The sequence below is a fragment of the Penaeus monodon genome, chromosome 30 (genome assembly GCF_015228065.2).
Source record: "Penaeus monodon isolate SGIC_2016 chromosome 30, NSTDA_Pmon_1, whole genome shotgun sequence".
Classification (NCBI taxonomy): domain Eukaryota; kingdom Metazoa; phylum Arthropoda; class Malacostraca; order Decapoda; family Penaeidae; genus Penaeus; species Penaeus monodon.
Window position 1 is genome coordinate 10367402 of NC_051415.1, and position 461 is coordinate 10367862.

General features: G+C 41.0%; 1 protein-coding gene across 1 annotated transcript in view; it reads right to left on the reverse strand.

Annotated features, from left to right (window-relative positions):
* LOC119592348 (insulin gene enhancer protein ISL-1-like) overlaps nucleotides 1-461 on the reverse strand; it is a 284379-nt gene that overhangs the window by 124501 nt on the left and 159417 nt on the right. The window lies entirely within an intron of this gene.

Consider the following 461-nt stretch of genomic DNA (forward strand, 5'->3'; position numbering starts at 1 on the left):
TACTCCCATCCCTTGAGCTAATGAGCCCACTGATAGCAGAGTCTGCGCATGCGCCCTTACCTAATAACACATAAAATACCTGTCTATTATCTCTCACCTGACAAAAACATGACCCATCTACAGATAATTAGGCCCTACAGGTAAGTGTTTTGTGAGTGTACACCGCTGATATCAAAAGCAGGCTAGTAATTGTGAAAATGCTTCTCATTCTCGCGTGTGATTCGGTGTTGTGACACATTACAATCTGGCCCTTTTCTGCTCGGCAAATGGACGCGGGGAGACGGGGGAGAGTTACAGCGATTTTCGGATTTTTGTCGTTTTCTTCGGCGTGTCTGTTTGTTTCATTTTTATTCATTATTTATTCAGCGCTGCGTGACTAAGTAATAAATGGAATATTCAATAGATTCGAAACTGTCACATGGAGGAACATCTTTTTTAGTTCCATTAATTTCTAAAATGAA